Source organism: Erinaceus europaeus, chromosome 9 (assembly GCF_950295315.1).
Source record: "Erinaceus europaeus chromosome 9, mEriEur2.1, whole genome shotgun sequence".
Classification (NCBI taxonomy): Eukaryota; Metazoa; Chordata; class Mammalia; order Eulipotyphla; family Erinaceidae; genus Erinaceus; species Erinaceus europaeus.
Window position 1 is genome coordinate 2,039,775 of NC_080170.1, and position 22,207 is coordinate 2,061,981.

A 22,207-nucleotide genomic window follows, 5' to 3' on the forward strand; every position below is an offset into this window, starting at 1 on the left:
TGGTGTCTCCGCTGTGGTTGCTGGCTTTGATGAGGTCTATCCTTCTAGATATCTGGGGGTAGGGGTGTGGGTGGGGGGAGATCCTTTCTGTTCCCTGTAACTCCATAGCCACACCTCCCAGAAGTCTAGAAATCACATCCTCTACCACTGAAACTTACAGGGTAATATTGAAGGATCCACCTATGCACGAAAACACTGCCACGTGGAAGGAAGTTAAATTTCCTATTTCCCTGCACAGAGCTCTGGAGCCCCTTGTGTCTAACCTCAGGCGACGTTTACCCCTCACACGCCAGCCATGCCTGACACTCCACGTGGCTTTCCTTTTATCCCAGCTTCTGCTGCTGGCATTTGCAATTGCTTTCTGTCTCCTTTCTGCCAGTTTCAGGCCCATCACGGGACAGCCACTGTCACATGGTAACTCCCATCAGTAAGAACAGTTACAGATGGAGCCCGAAGGAGCAGTGCTGCTGGGATGAGTCAGGAGTAGAGGAATGAACACCACAGGGCCTCACTTGTACAGGGACTTGGGAGAAGACAAGGTGAAACTCAGACTGATGGTTTGCTGCACCTGAGCAAGGACCTCAGGGAAGGGATGGGAGAAGGGGGACTTGGGCAGGGGGTGACTGGTGTGCTAGCTTGAGGGTGAGAGTGCTTTGCAGACACTCGTCTTGCTGATTGGGAATTTGTGCCCCCGTGTTGATAACTCGGCTGTGAAAACATTACCCCCCCCACAATAAAATGGAGAAAAATAAAAAATAAAGGGAGTTGGGCAGTAGTGCAGCAGGCTAAGCTGCCGTGGTGTGAAACCCAAGGACCGGCATAAGGATCCTGGTTCGAGCCCCAGCTCCCCACCTGCAGGGGAGTCGCTTCACAAGCGGTGAAGCAGGTCTGCAGGTGTCTGTCTTTCTCTCTCCCTCTCTGTCTTCCCCTCCTCTCTCCATTTCTCTCCATCCTATCCAATAACAATGGCATCAATAACAACAACAATAACTACAACACTAAAATAACAAGGACAACAATAGGAAATAAATAAATAAAAATAGAAAATAAAAATAAACAGTCAAAAAATTACGGGCAGTTGGCATTTACTGAGTGTGACATATATGCTGAGCAGTGGGCCAAGCCTTTCACAAAGCCCAATCTCTCTCTTCTTCACAGCAGCCCTAGTGCTGATGGATTTGGGACTTTGAGATTTGCAATCACAGCTGAGTCAAGTAGGAAACAGGCTTGTTGATCAAATGAATGGCTGACTGGATGTCTGGTTACATGGCTTGAAGTTTCTGAAAAGTAGTCCAGACAGTGGATCACTTTTATTTTCTTTAGAAAATAACTGTCCTTCATCTTAAGGACATCTTGAAGCCCCTGCTTCCTTTCAGACGATGACGTTGACTGAGTGAGGCTGCTGAACCTCACCCTCTCCGTTCACACCTTAATGGAAACCTGGTGGCTGATGGCTCCTGGCCCCGTCTTGGTAGAGCTCAGCTGCACTTACTCTGTCTAGCACGCCTGACTATCTCACCTTTGTTAGATCTGAATATTCATGTATTGTGCTTCAGCATTTCTCTCTGCAAGGATTATTTTTACCAGGGGCAAGGAGGTGGCACACCTGGGTACGTGCACGTGTTACTATGCACAAGGACCTGGGTTCAAGACCCCTGGCCCCCACGTGTAAGGGGAAAGCTTGATAAGCAGTGAAGCAGGGCTGCATATATGTCTGTGTCTCTCTCTCCGTCTCTGTCCCCCTGCCCTCTCATTTTCTCTCTGCCCTATCAAACTAAATAAAGTTTAAAAAGTGTTTTTTTAAAAGGATTATTTCTACCTCTGTCTAATTTGTTTACAAAGAGGACTTTTTGTCACCTCTGCTTCTTGAATATCTGACGGCTCAATATAAACATGGTAAAAGCAAAAATAAAAGCAGGCTTATTAAAGCATCTGGGTGGTGGTTCACCTGTTTGAACCCACACATTGCAGGGCACAAGTAGTTGTGTTCAAGCCTTCAACCCCACCTGCAGGGAAGAAGTTTCATGGGCAGTGGAGCAAGGCTGTAGGTGTCTCTCTAGCTTTCTCTCTGTCTTCCTCTTCTCTCTGAGAATTTCTCTGCCTCTACCCAAAATACATAAATAAAAATATTTTAGAAGACTTTTTGGGATCCATAGTCATGGTCCCACTTTCATTTAAAGCTTAGTTTTATTAGAATCCAGCTAAGCATTATCCTCAGCTCTCCTGGGATCCTTTCTGTTTAGGAGAATGAGGGCAAGTAATCAGAGGAGCACAGACTGCTACCAACTTTCAGCTTTCCCTTGACTTGAATCAGAATTTCAAGAGCACTGGTAAGGGGTTCCCTTTGATTTATACTGTTGACTTTAGTTTAATGGCATACCCTTTGCCCCTAAAATTATTTATCTTGGGTATTGTCGGGCTGCTTCGCAGGGGAGGGAGAAGAGACCGGAGCGGAGCGGGAACACACATCTTTATTCATGCGGGCACCCCAGAAATGGGCAGGAGAAGAGTGGTTCAGGCCACGTGGAGCTAGCAAAACGACCGCCTCCCACTCAGGCTACCAGCCCTTCTCTGCGTCAACTGGCAGAGGAGAAGAGGGGAAACAAGAGACAAGAGAGCGGACCCGGGCTTTATAGGATAAAAACCAGAAGTGTCAAGTCAAGACGGATTGGCTAGGAAACAAGGCACTACTGGGAATAAGGTTTCAGCTCTCAGGGGAATGTGAAAAGGGGATGGAGAGAGGCAAAGGGCATGCTGGGAAGGTGGAAGCAGCCTTGCAACTGTAGCAATACCCTGTGGGGATAACGTGGTGGTGGAGGCGTCACTTTAAAACAAGGCAAAAGATTGATATGTAAATAATAGTACTCGCATGGAAAAACGGTAGTTTTGGGGTCCTGCCTAACTCAACCACATCTGTACAATATCCCAACAGGGTGTTATACTAGAGAAGACTTGGCTAAAGCTACTCAGGGCATGACACTTTGTGAATGCCAGGTGTTGTGATAAATACCCCACAATTTGTAACGGCCTTGTGAAGAAGAAGAAGAATGTCTTGCTCTCATCTACTAAAACCACATCGCCCTTGTGCCCCTAGCCTTGTCCTTCATTGAGGATGTCCATACATTGGAAGGCAATTCCTGACCACTTCCCAGCATTTGGACATTTATAGACTTCAATGCAGGAAAGGCGCTGAAAATTTCTGGAGGTGATTGAAGGAAATTGAAAAGAAAAGAAAAAAAGAATAAGAAAAAGAGTCTCTATAGAGTTTGATTCACCTAGAAGGAAAAAGCCAATAGATCAGTGACCACTGTCAGATTGTCAGAGTTAAGCTCCCCTCAAGAGGTGGCACTATTCAGCAAAGAGCAACAGTGTGTGGCAACTTCTGGAAACTGAAAGCAGAGGAGGAAATTGGACTTCTGCTAACTTGCTTATAGGTCCCCAGGAAATGCACATTCTTTATACTTAAAAGAGAATGAGTACTCACAGGTTTATTTCTTGGTGAAATTGAAACTCCTGAGAAATTGTTGAACTCAAATAATGCTTAACATTTCTTGGAAATATGTGCTTATTAAAATGCAGTGAATCTTTTTCAAATTCTCCTCTGGCTCACCAAAGTATTCTTTGCTGGATGAACCCTATGCCCAGGTGAACTAATCAGCTCATTAGGGAGAGAGTGAAGCAGGGTATTTGTGAATTATAACAGATACCTTTTATAAATAACATAAAAGACAAATGCATAGCCTGGCCTGGTAAAGGCCATCTGTGGAAGAGATGCTTCCAGAATATGCCATAATGTGCGGTGACTTTGCTGTGCATGGAAGAGTGTGTAATGAAGGTTGCTGGAGGTAGCCAGGAGGAAGGAGCAGAGTTGAAAAGCTTCCCACAGGGAGTCGGGCAGTAGTACAGCAGGTTAAGCGCAGGTGGCACAAAGCTCAAGGGCCTATGTAAGGACCCTGGTTTGAGTCCCCGGCTCCCCACCTGCAGGGGAGTCAGTCGCTTTACAAGCAGTGAAGCAGGTCTGCAGGTATCTATCTTTCTCCCCCCCTCTCTGTCTTCCCCTCCTCTCTCCATTTCTCTCTGTCCTATCCAACAATGATGACAACAATAATAACCACAACAATAAAACAACAAGGGCACCAAAAAAGGAATAGATAAAAAAATAAATAGCAAGCTTCCCACTGACCAAGCATACACTTACAGCAGCCTCTCATTTCCCGTGGAAACATTCCCATGTCTGAGCTCCCTCACTCAAACCAAGAGTCCTCCTCAGCTGTCTTCTTCAAGGAAAGCGACCATCTGTAACCCTGCTTCAGAGCCAGGGAGGAGCCTGGCCTGCCTCTGCTTAAGTGATGTGGAAGGAGTGCACCTGGGACCCCAGTCCCAGTTCTCTGGGAGAGCACCAGCTCCTTGGCTGAGTAGCCTTCCCTTGGGAATCCTTGAGAACGTACTAGGTGTTTTGAAAAGAAGGACGTGAGTATCCAGATTGGAGACTTCTTTTTTTTTTTTTTATTGTTGTTGCTATTGATGTTGTTGGATAGGACAGAGAGAAATGGAGAGAGGAGGGGAAGACAGAGAGGGGGAGAGAAAGACAGACACCTGCAGACCTCCTTCACTGCCTGAGAAGTGACTCCCCTGCAGGTGGGGAGCCAAGGGCTTGAACTGGGATCCTTACACCGGCTGTTACACTTCGAGCTCTGTGCGTTTATACCTAACACTGCCTGATTCCCAGGAGACTTCTTCTTTCTGAAATGTCCTGGGAGTGACATATTGCTACTTGAAATAAAGACTGCTCATAAGTCTCAAGGTTTACTTTCTTTCTTAGAGAACTTAAATGCACCCTACTGAATGCATGATCTGGAGGTGGAGGCTGTGAGCACGCCCTCATGGTTTGTCAGCACTACCAACATTCTTCTTCAGAACTCTTTTTTTTTTTTTTTTCCTTAGCTAGGATATTTAGCCGGGACTTTACATGTACATGGATTTTCTTTTTACCAATCAGAGGAGATTTTTTTCATTACCCTCCAGAAAGAGGATGAGACAGAAAGGCAGAAAGACAGAGAGGAGAAACACCGTAACCCTGTGTCATGGACATGGGAGGTTTCCCTTTGTTGGTGCTCCCACGTGAAGGCTCAGGACTCAGACTCTGGTCTTCAAGGAGGGGAAGGTATGCTCTCTAACAGGCAAGCTATCTTCTGGCCCTTTGTTCCAGAACATTTACCTCCACACATTCAACAACTCCCTGTGTTCCTTCTCATCCCCTTGGAAACTACAATTTAGGCACTTGGGAAAGTGCCTCAATCATGGAATAGTTGTGCTTTGCTTTGGTTACTGGCTTATTTCAGTCAGCATAAAAGTCTTCAAAATCGCTGATCTGTTGTAGCAGGTGTATGAATGTATTTCTCTTGAATGCACAGTGATATCTATTATATACACATATTAATTTTTATCTAATGGTCTATGGGTAGGTACAGTTTAGCTGTGCTGAAAATACTGCATTGAAGATGTGTGTGCAAATTGTTACAGTCCCTGTTGTTGACACTTAGTGTGCACAGATCACACTCAGAACTAGTGTTGTTGCAGTCTATAGCAAGTCTGTGTTTAAGGTTTTGAGGAACCACCATACCAGCAGGGGCTTCACCATTCTGGGCAAACTTTTTCAGATGAAAGAAAGAAGGAAACTGTTGGTATGCATGAGACCCCTTCTGTTTCATTTGGTTTAAATCCCCCCTGCTTAACACTATTCTATTTACATAACCACTTCATTCTATTTATATAACCGCTGTTAACAAGTACTTCCCTCCAGGGCATTGGTTCAATCCCCACTGTTTCATGATACGTTTTTGCTCCACCCCCCCTCCTTGTCACACCCTGATCCTCTCCTTGTCACACTCTGATTGTCACCAGTCACTTTTCTCTCCACCCTCTCTATGTCACACCCTGTTTCCACCCTACTTGGCAAGTATATATAAAGACAGCATTGTGAGTTTTAGAGTACTTTACCTTGAGTTTAGCTTAGCTCGTCTTAGATTGTGCTGCGTCCTGCATGAATAAAGAGATACTGCCTACAGCTCAACTATGAGTCCCTGGTCGTCTGTTACCTGCCCGTGAAGCCAGCCCGGTGAAAACAACCTAACCCATCGAAAACAACAGGAAACATATAGAGGGGAAGAGATGGGAGCCCTGAACCGATACCAATGAAGTGGGGGCCATGCTGGAACCTGGGTCTCATACACCAAAAATAAGCAAACTAACCTGGTAGGCATGGCTTGCCCTCTTTACTCACTCACTCACCATTCACTCAACCACTCACTCATTTACTCAGTCACTCACCCACCCACCCATTCACTCAGTCACTCACCCACCCACCCATCCACTCACCCACCCACTCACTCATGCACTCACTCACCCACCCAACCACGCACTCTTTCAACCACTCACTCACCCACTCACTCACTCACCGACTCACCCACCCACGCACGCACTCACTCACATACTCACCCACCCACTCACTCACCCATTCAATCACCTACCCACTCACTCACCCACCCACTCACTCAATCACTCATTCACTCACTCACCCATCCACCCACTCACTCACTCACTCACCCACCCACCCACTCACTCACTTATCCACCCACTCACCCACTCACCAACCCACTCACCCACCCACCCACTTACTCACTCACCCACTCACCCACTCACTCACCTACCCACTCGCTCACTCATTCACTCACTCACCCACCCACTCACCCACCCACCCACTCACCCACTCACTCACCCACTCACTCACATACCCACTCGCTCACTCATTCACTCAATCACCCACCCACCCACCCACTCACTCACCCACCCACTCACTCACTCACCCACCCACTCACTCAGTCACCCACCCACTCGCTCACCCACTCACCCACCCACCCACTCACTCACTCACTCACCCACTCACTCAGTCACCCACCCACTCACTCACCCACCCACCCAATCACTCACCACACACCCACCCATCCAATCACTCACCCATCCACCCACTCACTCACTCACTCACCCACCCACTCACTCACTCACCCACCCACCCAATCACCCACCCACCCACTCACTCACCCACCCACTCACTCACCCACCCACCCAATCACTCACCCACCCACCCAATTACTCACTCACTCACTCAATCACCCACCCACTCACTCAGTCACTCACTCACTCAAACACCCACTCACTCACCCACCCACCCACTCACTCACTCACTCACTCATTCACTCACTCACTAACCCACACACCCACTCACTCACTCACTCACCCACCCACTCACTCACTCACCAACTCACTCACCCATTCAATCACCTACCCTCTCACTCACTCACCCACTCACTCACACACCCACATAATCACTCACTACACATCCACCCATCCAATCACTCACCCACCCACCCACTCACTCAGTCACCCACCCACCCACTCACTCACCCACCCACCCACTTACTCACTCAATCACTCACTCAATCACCCAACCACTCACTCATTCACTCACTCATCCACCCACTCACTCACTCACCCACCCACTCATTCACTCACTCACCCACCCACTCACTCACTCACCAACCCACCAACTCACTCACCCACCCACGCACTCACTCACTCACCCACCAATCCACTCACTCACTCACCCACCCACCCACTCACTCACTCACTCCCCCACTCACTCACCAAGTCATTCACCCACTCACTCACCTACCCACTCGCTCACTCATTCACTCACTCACTCACCCACCCACCCATCCACTCACCCACCCACTCATTCACTTACCCACCCACTCACTCACCCACCCACCCACTCTTCACTCAGCCACCCACCCATCCAATCACTCACCCACCCACCCACCCACTCACTCACTCACCCACCCACTTAATCACTCCTCCACCCACCCACTCACTTGCTCACTCACTCACTCAATCACCCACCCACCCCACCACTCATTCACTTACTCATTCACCACCCACCCATCCACTCACAAAACCCACCCACTCATTCACTCACCCACCCACTCACTCACTCACCCACCCACTCACTCAGTCACCTACCCACCCAATCACTCACCCACCCACTCACTCACCCACCCACCCAATCACTCACCCACCTACCCAATTACTCACTCACTCACTCACCCACCCACCCAATCACTCACTACACACCCACACATCCAATCAATCACCCATCCACCCACTCACTCACTCACTCACCCACCCACTCACTCAGTCACCCACCCACCAAATCACCCACCCACCCACTCACTCACCCACCGACTCACTCACCCACCCACCCAATCACTCAACCACTACCCAATTACTCACTCACTCACTCAATCACCCACCCACCCACTCATTCACTCACTCACTCAACCACCCACTCACTCACCCACCCACCCACCCACTCACTCACTCACTCACTCACTCACTCACTCACCCACTCACTCACTCACCCACCCACCCACTCACTCACTCACTCACCCACCCACTCACTCACTCACTCACCAACTCACTCACCCATTCAATCACCTATCCTCTCACTCACTCACCCACTCACTCACCCACCCATCCAATCACTCACTACACATCCACCCATCCAATCACTCACCCACCCACCCACTCACTCAGTCACCCACCCACCCACTCACTCACCCACCCACCCACTTACTCACTCACTCACTCAATCACCCAACCACTCACTCATTCACTCACTCATCCACCCAATCACTCACTCACCCACCCACTCATTCACTCACTCACCCACCCACTCACTCACTCTCCCACCCACCAACTCACTAACCCACCCACGCACTCACTCACTCACCCACCAATCCACTCACTCACTCACCCACCCACTCACTCACTCACCCACCCACCCACTCACTCACCTACCCACTCACTCACCTACCCACTCGCTCACGCATTCACTCACTCACTCACCCACCCACTCACCCACCCACCCACTCACTCACTCACCCACTCACTCACCCACCCACTCACCTACCCACTCGCTCACTCATTCACTCACTCAACCACCCACTCACCCACCCACCCACTCACTCACTCACCCACTCACTCACCTACCCACTCGCTCACTCATTCACTCAATCACCCACCCACTTACTCAGTCACCCACCCACTCACTCACCCACCCACCCACCCACTCACTCACTCACTCACCCACTCACTCAGTCACCCACCCACCCAATCACTCACCCACCCACTCACCCACCCACTCACTCACCCACCAACCCAATCACTCACCCACCTACCCACTTACTCACTCACTCACTCACCCACTCACTCACCCACCCACCCAATCACTCACTACACACCCACCCATCCAATCACTCACCCATCCACCCACTCACTCACTCACTCACCCACCCACTCACTCAGTCACCCACCCACCCAATCACCCACCCACTCACTCACTCTCTCCCCCACTCACTCACCAAGTCATTCACCCAATCACTCACCTACCCACTCGCTCACTCATTCACTCACTCACTCACCCACCCACTCATTCACTTACCCACCCACTCACTCACCCACCCACTCTTCACTCAGCCACCCACCCATCCAATCACTCACCCACCCACCCACCCACCCACTCAATCACTCCTCCACCCACCCACTCACTTGCTCACTCACTCAATCACCCACCCACCCCACCACTCATTCACTTACTCATTCACCCACCCACCCATCCACTCACAAAACCCACCCACTCATTCACTCACCCACCCACTCACTCACTCACCCAGCCACTCACTCAGTCACCCACCCAATCACTCACCCACTCACCCACCCACCCACCCATTCACTCACTCACTCACCCACCCACTCACTCAGTCACCTACCCACCCAATCACTCACCCACCCACTCACTCACCCACCCACCCAATCACTCACCCACCTACCCAATTACTCACTCACTCACTCACCCACCAACCCAATCACTCACTACACACCCACACATCCAATCACTCACCCATCCACCCACTCACTCACTCACTCACCCACCCACTCACTCAGTCACCCACCCACCAAATCACCCACCCACCCACTCACTCACCCACCCACCCAATCACTCACCCACCACCCAATTACTCACTCACTCACCCACTCACCCACCCATCCACTCACCCACCCACTCATTCACTTACCCACCCACTCACCCACCCACCCACTCTTCACTCAGCCACCCACCCACCCAATCACCCACCCACTCACTCACTCACTCCCCCACTCACTCACCAAGTCATTCACCCACTCACTCACCTACCCACTCGCTCACTCATTCACTCACTCACTCACCCACCCACCCATCCACTCACCCACCCACTCATTCACTTACCCACCCACTCACTCACCCACCCACCCACTCTTCACTCAGCCACCCACCCATCCAATCACTCACCCACCCACCCACCCACTCACTCACTCACCCACCCACTCAATCACTCCTCCACCCACCCACTCACTTGCTCACTCACTCACTCAATCACCCACCCACCCCACCACTCATTCACTTACTCATTCACCCACCCACACATCCACTCACCCACCCACCCACTCATTCACTCACCCACCCATTCACTCACTCACCCACCCACCCACTCACTCACTCACCCACCCACCCAATCACTCACTCACCCACCCAATCACTCACCCACCCAGCCACTCACTCACTCATTCACTCAATCACCCACCCACTCATTCACTCACTCACTCAACCACCCACTCACTCACTCACCCACCCACCCACTCACTCACTCACCCACCCACTCACTCACTCACTCACTCACCAACTCACCCATTCACTCACTCACCCACCCACCCATTCACTCACTCACCAACTCACCCATTCAATCACCTACCCACTCGCTCACTCACCCACTCACTCACTCACCCACCCACCCATCCACTCACCCACCCATCCACTCACTCACCCACCCACTCACTTACCCACCCACTCACTCACTCACCCACCCAATCACTCACTTACCCACCCACTCACTAACCCACCCACTCACTCACCCACCCACTCACTCACTCACCAACTCACTCATTCAATCACCTACCCACTCGCTCACTCACCCACTCACTCACTCACCCACCCACCCATCCACTCACCCACCCATCCACTCACTCACCCACCCACTCACTCACCCACCCACCCAATCACTTACCCACCCACTCACTCACTCACTAACCCACCCACTCACTCACCCACCCACTCACTCACTCACCCTCCCACCCACTCACTCACTCACCCACTCACCCACCCACCCAATCACTCACTTTTCCACCCACTCACTCACTAACCCACCCACTCACTCACCCACCCACTCACTCACTCACCAACTCACCCATTCAATCACCTACCCACTCGCTCACTCACCCACTCACTCACTCACCCACCCACCCATCCACTCACCCACCCATCCACTCACTCACCCACCCACTCACTCACCCACCCACCCAATCACTCACTTACCCACCCACTCACTCACTCACTAACCCACCCACTCACTCACCCACCCACTCACTCACTCACCCTCCCACCCACTCACTCACTCACCCACTCACCCACCCAGTCACTCACCCACCCACCCACCCACTCACTCACTCACCCACCCACCCACCCACTCACTCACTCACTCAGTCAATCACCCACCCACCCACTCATTCAATTACTCACCCACCCATCCATTCAGCCACCCACCCACTCACTCACTTACCCACCCACTCACTCACCTACCCACTCACTCACCCACCCACCCAATCACTCACCCACCCACCCTCTCACTCACTCAATCACCCACCCACCCACTCATTCACTCACTCACTCACTCACCCACCCACTCACTCACTCAATCACCCACCCACTCATTCACTCACTCACCCACCCACCCACTCACTCACTCACCTACTCACCCACCCACTCACTCACCCACCCACCCAATCACTCACCCACTCACCCACCCACTCACTCATTCACTCAATCACCCACCCACCCACTCATTCACTCACTCACCCACCCACCCACTCACTCACTCACCCACTCACTCACCCACCCACCCATTCACTCACTCACTCACCCACCCACCCATTCACTCACTCACTCAATCACTCACCCACTGACTCACCCACCCATTCACTCACTCACGCACCTACCCACCCACTCACTCACCCACCCACCCACCCATCCACTCACCCACCCACTCACTCACGCACTCACTCACTCACCCACTCACCCACCCACTCTTTCAACCACGCACTCACTCACCCACTCACCCACTCACCCACCCACGCACGCACTCACTCACATACTCACCCACCCACTCACTCAACCATTCAATCACCTACCCACTCACTCACGCACCCACTCACTCAATCACTCATTCACTCACTCACTCATCCACCCACCCACTCACTCACTCACCTACCCACTCACTCACTCATTCACCCTTTAACTCACTCAACCACTCACTCACTCACTCACCCACCCACTCACTTGCCCACTCACTCACTCACTCTCCCACTCACTTACTCACTTATTAAACCTCTAACTCACTTACTCATTCAACCTCTAACTCACTCACCCACTCACCCACTCACTTCCCCACTCACTCATTTCCCACTTCACTCACTCACTCACCTACCCACCCATTCACTCACTCACTCACTCACTCACTCACTCACTCACTCACTCACTCACTCACTTACTCATTCACTCATTCACTCACCCACTCAATCAACTACCAAATCACTCACCTGTTCACTCACTTCCTCACTCACTCACCACACAGCCATGCCCTCACTCACTTAATCACTGTGGTCTCCAAGGCTTCACTGTACTGGATCTTTTTTTTTTAGATAGAGACAGAGACACAGAGACAGTTAAAAACTTTCACAGCATCAAAACTTTCTCCAACACATTGAGAGTCAGGTTCAAGCCTAGGCTGCATGCATTAAATAAAAAGTGAATCATCTAAGTGAGCTCTTCTGCTAGCCAATGTCTCATCTTTATCCAAAGGAATCTAAGCTAGGTTTTGTGTTTCTGTCTTCATCTCACTCTCACCACACACACACACACACACACACACACACACACACACACACACACACACACACACACACACACTTTTCTCTTTATTCAGATTGGTTTTAGCAGGGGTGAGTCATTATGAAGCCCATTAATCTTCATTTTTCACAGCAAGCTTCATTTTATAGGACTGAGATTTGCAGGAATGGAAACACACAGCACTTTGTCAGCAGCTAGCATTTCTAAATGTGATGCCGAGTGAAAATTAAACACAAGAGACCAGACAGCAGCTCTAATAACTCAGTAATTTCTAAATAAATAGACTGAGATTGATGGAGATGAAAACAGTTTTCTCTAACAAGGGAAAGTTTGCGGGGCAGTAATATTTGCTTCAGATATGGTTTACATAAAGGATTAAAATTCCTGAAAGCCTCTCATTTCCCCATCAGAGAATTTGTTTCTTCTGTCAGTCAAATGGTGGCTAATTATCATATTTCAGGGAGCAGCTCATTAGTTCATTAACTAAAAATAACTAGATATTTATGTCAGAAGATAACACATAATAACAGATAACTTGAACTTCTCTGTCAGAGAAAATTGTTTTTCCAATAGAAGTTTCAGGAGGTGATTGCAAGCTACAAATTTATACCAGCTTTTAACATCTACTTCAAGAATTTCAGATTTTTAATTTTTATTTTTAAAATTTTGTTTGTATTTATTTATTTATTTTTATTTTTTTAATTTTTTATTTAAGAAAGGATTAATGAACAAAAACATAAGGTAGGAGGGGTACAACTCCACACAATTCCCACCACCCAATCTCCATAACCCACCTCCTCCCATGATAGCTTTCCCATTCTCTAGCCCTCTGGGAGCATGGACCCAGGGTCGTTGAGGGTTGCAGAAGGTAGAAGGTCTGGCTTCTATAATTGCTTCCCTGCTGAACACGGGCGTTGACTGGTCGGTCCATACTCCCAGTCTGCCTCTCTCTTTCCCTAGTAAGATGTGTCTCTGGGGAAGCTGAGCTCCAGGACACATTGGTGGGGTCTTCAATCCAGGGAAGCCTGGCCAGCATCCTGGTGGCATCTGGAACCTGGTGATTGAAAAGAGAGTTAACATACGAAGCCAAACAATTTGTTGAGCAATTATGGATCCCAAGCTTGGAATGGTGTAGAGGAAGTGTTAGGGAGGTACTCACTGCCAACTCTAGTATACTTCTGCCTTCAGGCATATATTTTGCAGTAGTTTATGGATAAGTGTGCACATAAGCTCTCTCTCACATAAACTGGTGTATATCTACGTTATGGGACTTTGTTAGAAAGTGAACTACCTGAGATGAAATTAGAGTGTACTATAAAAGGAAAGGTCTCACCTGAGTAATGAAGCTGAAGGGTTGTCATTCCACACGTGAAGTCTCTGGACACAATCTAAGGTGAAGCATGTTGAGGTGGCAATCATTGTGTTGGTTAGGTTGTGATCGGCGGATGCAATATTATTTGAAATGGATTGGGAGATGCATACGGGAAAGTGGGCCCTATCAAAGGGTTCCAGAACTGGGGGAAGTAGAGGCTCTATAGTGGAGATGTGAGGTTCCTACTGTCTTAGGGTTCAAAAAGACAATCGATAGTTAATGTTATCATCACATTATTTGGTAATTGGGTTAACTTTGAAAAGTCCTTTTGTTATGGTTTGCTGTACAGTACCCCGTATCTTGTATATAGCTGTGCTATTGGATGCTTCTAATCTACTTGGTCTAGGCTTTTGAGAGAGTCCGCATATCAAATACACAGCCTATATATTAAAAAGATTCAGTTTGTGTTTTGAGAAACTTTGAGACATACAATTGATTTTCCCACTCTCATATTAATTAACTACTGATTTATATGTCTACATTTTGCTAGGAGTGTACATAAACACCATTCCCACCACCAAAGGACTGTGACCCATCCCTCCCGCCCACTCCCACCCCCACTGTCCCAGGAAGCTGCATGTCTACCCCTCACCACTGGGTTTTTACTTTGGTGCCTTAATTATAATTTTATCAGGTCCTGCTTTTAGTTTCCCTTTCAGATTTTCTTAGTCAACTTCTGTTGATGAGTGGGATCATCCCATACTCATCTTTATCTTTCTGACTTAGTTCACTTAACATAATTCCTTCTAGCTCTGTCCAAGATGGGTCAGAGAAGGTGGGTTCATTGTTCTTGATAGCTGCATAGTATTCCATTGTGTATATATACCACAGCTTTCTCAGACACTCATCTGGTGTTGGGCACCTGGGTTGCTTCCAGGTTTTAGCTATTATGAATTGTGCTGCTATGAACATAGGAGTACACACCTCTTTTTGGTTGGGTGTTATGGAGTCCTTGGGGTATAACCCCAGGAGAGGAATTATTGGGTCATATGGAAGGTCCATGTCTAGCCTTCTGAGAGTTTTCCAGACTGCTCTCCACAGAGGCTGTACCAATTTACATTCCCACCAGCAATGTAAAAGGGTTCCTCTGTCCCCACATCCTCTCCAGCATTTGTTGCTGCTGTCCTTTTTGATGTATGCCATTCTTACAGGAGTGAGGTGGTATCTTAGTGTTGTCTTAATTTGCATTTCTCTGACAATCAGTGACCTAGAGCAGTTTTTCATGTTTGTTAGCCTTTTGGATCTCCTCTGAGGTGAATGTTTTGTTCATATTCTCTGCCCATTTTTGGATGGGGTCATTTGCTTTTTTGCGGCTAAGTTTGCTGAGCTCTTTATATATTTTGGTGATTAGTTTCTTGTCTGATGTCTGGCATGTGAAGATCTTCTCCCATTCTGTGAGGGGTCTCTCTATTTGTTTAATAGTTTCTTTAGATGTGCAGAAGCTTTTCAATTTGATGTAGTCTCATTGGTTTGTTTCTGCTTTAGTCTTCCTTGCAATTGGGTTTGATTCATCAAAGATGTCCTTGAGGTGTATGTGGGAAAGTGTTACCAATGTTTTCCTCTAAGTATTTGATTGTTTCTGGTCTGACATCTAGGTCTTTGATCCACTTGGAGTTGATTTTTGTTTCTGGTGAGATAAAGTGGTTCAATTTCATTCTTCTGCATGTTTCCACCCAGCTTTCCCAGCACCATTTATTGAAGAGAGCCTCCTTTTTCCATTTAATCCTTTGGGCCCCCTTATCAAAGATTAGATGCCATAGGTGTTGGGATTTACTTCTGGGCTTTCAATTCTGTTCCACTGGTCTGTGTGCCTATTTTTGTTCCAGTACCATGCTGTTTTGATGATGATGGCTTTATAATATAGTTTAAGGTCTGGGAGTGTGATGCCTCCATTTCTGTTTCTGTTCCTTAAGATGGTTTTGGCAATTCTAGGTGTTTTCAGGTTCCAGATAAATGATTTTAGTGTTTGTTCTATTCTCATAAAGAAGCCTGGTGGAACTTTGATGGATATTGCATTAAATTTGTATATGGCTCTGGGGAGAATATTCATTTTGATGATATTTATTCTTCCAATCCATGAGCATGGGATATCTTTCCATTTCTTGGTATCAGTTTCTATTTCCTTGAGTAGCGACTCATAGTTTTCAGCATACAAGTCTTTCACTTCTTTGGTCAACTTTATTCCTAGGTATTTGATTAATTTTGCTGAAACAGTAAATGGGAGTGATTTCTGGATGTCTTCTTCTTCATATTTAGTGTTTTCATAAAGAAATGCCACTGATTTTTGTACATTGATTTTGTAGCCTGATACCTTGCTATATTACCTAATAACTTCCAGTAGTTTTCTACTGGATTCTTTAGGTCTTTCTATGTATGCTATCATATCATCTGCAAATACTGAGAGCTTGACTTCTTCCCTTCCAATCTGTATTCCTTTGATTTCTTTCTCTTGCCTGATTGCTATGGCAAGAACTTCCAATACTATGTTGAAGAGTAACGGTGACAGTGGACAGCCCTGTCTAGTCCCTGATCTGAGGGGGAATGTTTTCAGCTTCTGTCCATTTAGTATGATGTTGGCTGTAGGTTTGCTATATATAGACTCCACTATCTTGAGGAATTTCCCATCTATTCCCATTTTTTGTAGAGTTTTGAGCATGAACAGGTGTTGGATTTTGTCAAAGGCTTTCTCTGCATCTATTGAGATAATCATGTGGTTTTTGGCTTGCTTTTATTCATGTGGTGAATGACATTATTGACTTACGGATGTTGAACCAGTCTTGCATTCCTGGGAAGAATCCCACTTGGTCATGATGAACAATCTTTTTGATGTGTTGCTGTATCTGGTTGGCCAAGATCTTGTTTAATATTTTGGCATCTATGTTCATCAGAGATATTGGTCTGTAGTTTTCCTTTTTTGTTCTGTCCCTATCAGCTTTTGGTATCAGGGTGATGTTGGATTCATAAAAGGTGGAAGGGAGTATTCCTGTTTCTTCAATCTTATGGAATAGCTTAAGAAGTATGGGTATTAACTGTTTCCTGAAAGTTTTGTAGAATTCGTTTGTGAAGCCATCTGGTCCAGGACTTTTGTTGTTGGAGAGATTCTTAATAACGGTTTCAATTTCTTTGTCTGTGATTGGTGCATTTAGATTTTGTAGTTCTTCTTGGTTCAGTTTTGGAAGTGCATAGGTTTCTAGGAATTGTTCCATTTCTTCTAGATTCTCTAGCTTGGTGTCATATAGTTCTTTATAGAAGTTTCGCAGGATTCTCTGGATTTCTGTGGTGTCAGTTGTGATATCTCCTGCATCGTTAACAATTCTATTAATTTGAGTCTTCTCTCTTTTTTGTTTGGTGATTCTGGCTAGGGGTTTGTCAATTTTGTTTAATCTTTCAAAGAACCAACATTTGGCTTCATTGATCTTTTGTGTGGTTCTTTTATTTTCGAAGTTGTTTATTTCTGCTCTAACTTTAGTGATTTCTGTCCTTCTGGTTGCTTTAGGGTTCCTTTGTTCCTCTTCCTCTAAGTCCTTGAGGTGTGCAGTAAGGTCATTCATTTGAGCTTCTTCTTGGTGTTTAATATGTGATTGTATGGCTATAAGTTTCTCTCAGTACTGCTTTAGCTGTGTCCCTAATATTTTGATAGGTTGTGTCTTCATTTTCATTAGTTTCCAGGAACATTTGAATTTCCTGTTTGAGTGAGTCTCTGACTCAGTGGTTCTTAAGGAGCATGTTGTTTAGTTTCCAAATTCTGTGTATTTTAATAATTTTCTGTTTGTTGTTAAATGTTAGTTTTACTCCACTGTGGTCTGAGAAGTTACTTGGGATTATTTCAATGCTCTTGAATTTATTGATGCTGTCTTTGTGGCCTAACATGTGGTCTATCCTTGAGTATGTGTTATGTGGATTTGAAAAGAAGGTGTATTCCAGTTTTTTGGGGTGGAGGAGTCTGAAAATGTCCAAGAGGTCTAGTCTGTCTATCTCTTCATTCAATTCTCTTGTATCTTTATTGGTTCTCTGCTTTGTTGATCTGTCTAAGTGTGAGAGTGGGGTATTGAAGTCTTCCACTATTATTGTATTACTATTGATGTATTTTTGAAATTCTTTCAGTAGATGCTTAATATATTTAGATGGTCCCTCATTGGGTGCATAGATGTTAATAATTGTTAAGTCTTCTTGGCTGATTGATCCTCTAATCATTATGTAATGTCCTTGCCTATCTTTTATTACTTTATTTAATTTAAAATCTATTGTGTCTGAGATGAGAATGGCTGTTCCTGCCCTTTTTTGTCGTCTGTTTGCCTGTATGATAGTTTTCCATCCTTTCACTTTAAGTCTGTGTTTATCTTGTTGTGACAGATGGGATTCTTGCAAGCAGCATATAGTTGGGTTATGTTTTCTGATCCATCCCCCAACCCTGTGCCTTTTGATGGGTGAGTTTAAGCCATTGACATTTATTGATATTATGGATTTAATATATTGTAGTGCCATTGTTCTAAGAAAAAAAAAGTTTGCTCTGATATATTGCAAGTATTATAGTGATATTCTTGTTTATAAGAGGTCTTTTAGTACCTCTTTCAGGGCCAGCTTGGTGATGGTTGCCTCATTTAACTGTTGTTTATCTAAGAAGGTTTTGATCCCTCCATCTAGTTTGAATGAAAGTCTAGCAGGATATATTATCCTTGGTTGAAACCCTTTTTCATTCAGGGCTCGATAGATATCTTGCCATTCCCTTTTGGCTTTTAGAGTTTGAGTGGAGAAGTCTGCAGATAATCTTATGGGTTTTCCCTTGTATGTGACTTTTTGTTTCTCTCTTGCAGCCTTTAGGATCCTTTCTTTATCCTTACTTCTTCTCATTGTGACTATGATGTGTCTTGGTGTCTTCAGGTCTGGGTTGATTCTGTTTGGTACTCTGTGGGCCTCTTGAACCTTGATATCCTTTCTGTTATTCAGGTCTGGGAAGTTTTCTTGTATTATTGCCTCTAGAATGTTTGCTTCCCCTTCCTCTCTTTCTTCCTCTGGCAGGCCAATTATACGAATGTTACTTCTTTTGAGATCATCCCATATGTCTCTGTTGTTGTTTTCAGTGCCTCTCAATCTCTTTTTAAGCTCTTTTACCTCTTTCTTTGTTTTCTCTAACTCATCCTCTGTCTGACTAATTCTGTTTTCTGCTTCTGTTAGTCTGCTAGAAGAGAGAGAGGACATCCGGAGCAAATGGGGAACACAAATCTTTATTACGGATCAAACAGGGTGGCTCAGGCCACGTGGAGTCAGCCGACAATGGCCGTTCCCTGCTACCTCACCACTGGGCTAGAGAGAGAGAAAGAGAGAGAGAGATAGAGGGAGGGAGAGACAGAGAGAGAGAGAGGGAGGGAGTAAGGGAGAGGGAGGGAGGGGGAGGGGGAGAGAGAGAGGGAGAGAGGGAGGTAGGGAGGGAGAGACAGAGAGAGAGGGAGGGAGAGAGGGAGAGAGAGGTGGGGAGGGAGAGAGAGAGAGGGAGGGAGGGAGAGACAGAGAGAGAGAGGGAGGGAGGGAGGGAGAGAGGCAGGGAGGCAGGGAGAGACAGAGAGAGAGAGAGAGGGAGGGAGAGAGAGGAGAGAGAAAGAGAGAGAGAGGGAGAGAGAGAGAGAGAGAGAGAGAGGAAGTGGGAGGGCTTTATTGGGCAATCACCAGGAGTGAGGTGTCTGGACAGGACTGGTTGAAAAGGGGCACTGGAAGATATCGCAGGGAGTGGCAAAACCTGAGAGCAAAGACGGCATCTGTATGATTCTCCAGCATCTCACAACACACAGGAGGTCCTAGGCTGGAGCCCCTGCTTGACAAGTACTCGGTGGGCACAAGGGTAGTACTTAATCTCAACAAACCACCCATTCTGTATCTGTGCACAGGACAGCCTCTCTTGGGCATTTAGGAAACTTCTAAGTTTCCACAGCTTGGCCAGGGTCTAATGTCATGGACAGACAGAATCGCTATGTGGTTTCACTTTATCCAGAACTAATGGATTTCATTTCTTTTTTTCTTTAATAATGTACTTCTTTCTGTAATATTTATTTATTTTCCCTTTTATTGCCCTTGTTGCTTTTTATTGTTGTAGTTACTGTTGTTGTTGTTATTGATGTTGTCATTGTTAGATAGGACAGAGAGAAATGGAGAGAGGAGGGGAAGATAGAGAGGGGAAGAAAAAGACAGACACCTGCAGACCTACTTCACCGCCTGTGAAGCGACTCCCCTGCAGGTGGGGAGCCAGGAGCTGGAACCAGGATTCTTATGTCAGTCCTTGCGCTTTGCGCCACATGCACTTAACCCGCTGCGCTACCGCCACACACCCCCATGGATTTCATTTCTGTCACTGCTTTCAAAATATTATGTGTATAAAAATATCATCATTCCTGATATGCGTTGAACTTCTGATTCTGCAAGGGTGTAGTGGAGCTTGAGATTTAACATGTCTAAGAAGCTCCCAAATATTACCTGTTAACTATTCTCTAGGCAACACCTTGAGTGACAGCATTTTACAGAAATAGACTTTGTCTTAGGTGCATTTGGTGGGGGATGTGGTAGGTCATATACACATGCATGTTTAAGTGTAAAACTTTACTCCTAAAATCCTACAAGATAGCAAATCAATATTGAATCAGTAGAAAATTAAAAAAAATGAATGCCACTTACTATTTCATCATCTGTAGTGATTTCCTCTGGATACAAATAGAAAGAAATGGCCAAAATCCAGACTAGGAGAAGGAGGTGGATTAAGTGCAGGAGGTGAAAGAGAAGGAAGAGGAGGATAAGGAAGAGGTAGACTTGGAGGAGGAGGAGGAAGAGGCAGTGAGAGAGAGAAGGAGGAAGAGAAAGAGGAGAAGAGAGCTGGGGGGAGAGAATGAGGAAATAATAGCAACATAAACTAGTGGACTGGTGACCTTCCTCACAACGTTCCTGTTAGTGACTTGCACTTAGAAAACAACAAAAGGTTCAGAACCAAACTGCCAAATCAAAAATTAAGGCTTTAATTAAGAGTTAAGGTGATGACTTAGCAAGCTAAAGCCCAGGACTCTCATCTCCCAGGGGCCAGACTCACTTCCCAAACACCACCCTCTGCCAGATCAGAGCAATACTATTGTCTCTCTCCCTCTCTCCTTCTCTCCTTCTCCCTCTTCCTCTCCCTCTTGCATTTTCCCTCTCCCTCTCCCATCCCCCCTCTCTCATGTATAAATAAGTAAAGGGAATGTGTTCTAGAAAAATGTCTGGAGGCCAGATGGTAGCACACCCAGTTAGACACACATAGTAACCACTTAAGGATCCAGATTCAAGTCCCTGGCCTTCCACCTGCAGATATGTTGCTTCCCAAGTGGTGAAGCAGGTCTGCAGGTGTCTACTTTCATTCCTTCTCTTTGTCTCCCCTTCCTCTCTCAATTTCTCTCTGCCCTATCCAGTAAAATGAAAGGAAAAAAAGTGACCCACAGGAGCAGTGGATTTGTAGTTCAGGCACTGAGCCCCAGTGATAATCCTGAAGGCAAAAAAAAAAAGTCTTACATCCAAACATGCTTTTAATAAGCATGGGCTACATAGTGATATAGGTAACTGAGTGCATTTCTGAGCATTGAATATGACCAACCTTCATGTGTCACTTGATAGTATTCAACATAGCTGGGATGGAAATCAACAGTCAGCGACATAAAAGGAGGCTGGTAGACTCTGAAAATAATTTAAAAGCAAATCGCCAATGT